Source organism: Arachis ipaensis, chromosome B06 (genome assembly GCF_000816755.2).
Source record: "Arachis ipaensis cultivar K30076 chromosome B06, Araip1.1, whole genome shotgun sequence".
Taxonomy (NCBI): domain Eukaryota; kingdom Viridiplantae; phylum Streptophyta; class Magnoliopsida; order Fabales; family Fabaceae; genus Arachis; species Arachis ipaensis.
This window is the reverse complement of record NC_029790.2, coordinates 23,654,478-23,655,631: the sequence shown is the minus strand read 5'-3', so window position 1 is coordinate 23,655,631 and position 1,154 is coordinate 23,654,478. Positions and strand designations below refer to the sequence as shown.

The 1,154-nt window shown below is 33.4% G+C and overlaps 1 pseudogene; it reads right to left on the bottom strand.

Moving 5' to 3' along the window:
* The window catches only part of LOC110263720, a 26,741-nt pseudogene that overhangs the window by 20,470 nt on the left and 5,117 nt on the right, over window positions 1-1,154 (bottom strand).

Genomic DNA, 1,154 nt, shown 5'->3' with positions numbered 1-1,154 from the left:
TGTGGTTATTTTTTATTGTACGAAAAAACTTTTTTTTAGAGATTAAACTTGTTCATAGTACTATTTGATTACAATAAAAAAAATATCTGAAAACTTATTTCTTTACCATATAATTCACCTTATTTGTATCTACATATATTAATCGAATCATGTATAAAAGATCAGTAATAATAGATAAAAGATAACAAATACAGTACTAGAAAAAAAAAAATATCAGCTTCTTTTTTAATTTCTCATTTGAGATGAATTCATAAACCTTGAGTGCATTGTGTGGACTCCACCTAGATCTACACATCATAGTTACAAAAGATAAAAAATTAAATAAAAATATGTATAAACTATAAAGGGCTACCACAACTACTATAGAGTAAGTAACACCAAATTAAAAGATAGACTAAATAGATATGCACTAATAATAATTAAAAAATATTAACAACAACAATAAAAGGCTACAGTAGTAGCCATTTGGAACTTACCCAAAACCGTGCTTCTTAAAATAAGGAATTGTGGACAAAAGGATCTCATCAATATCAAAAATCCAAGAATCTTTGCCATCACCTTTAAAAGTGCAACATCCACTACTCTTTCACCACTGCCCTCTCAGAATCAGCTTTGTCCTGAGATGAAGTCGTGTACTTCCTCACATGATCCACATATTCTTGTGGCACCACACTGAACCTCTTATGTTGTTTAATTCCACATTGATCTTCCAACTCTCATAGTATGTCTTTAAGGTGTTTGTTGTTAGGGATGGCAATATCACCCGAACTCGCGGGTATCCATTCCGTCCCTACCCGCTCAGGGCGGATTTTTAGCGGGGCGGATTTTTGGGAGGGGCGGAGCGGGGTCGGGTTTAGATAATATCCATCCCTATCCGCCCCGCTATATATATAATATATAATATGTATAATATATGTAAAATAATTAGTAAATAATTAATAATATTGTATCATATTTATATTTTTACTTTAATTTATGTTATGTATGTGATGATAGTTATATAAATTTTGAAATTTAATTTAATTTATTGGATTTTAATAATTATAGGGGCGGGTAGGGGCGGGGCGGGTACCCGCAGGGGCGGGTTAGGGTTCAACGTTTTACTACCCGCGGATAGAAGTGGGACGGATTCTATGCGGGTTGTTGTACGACGG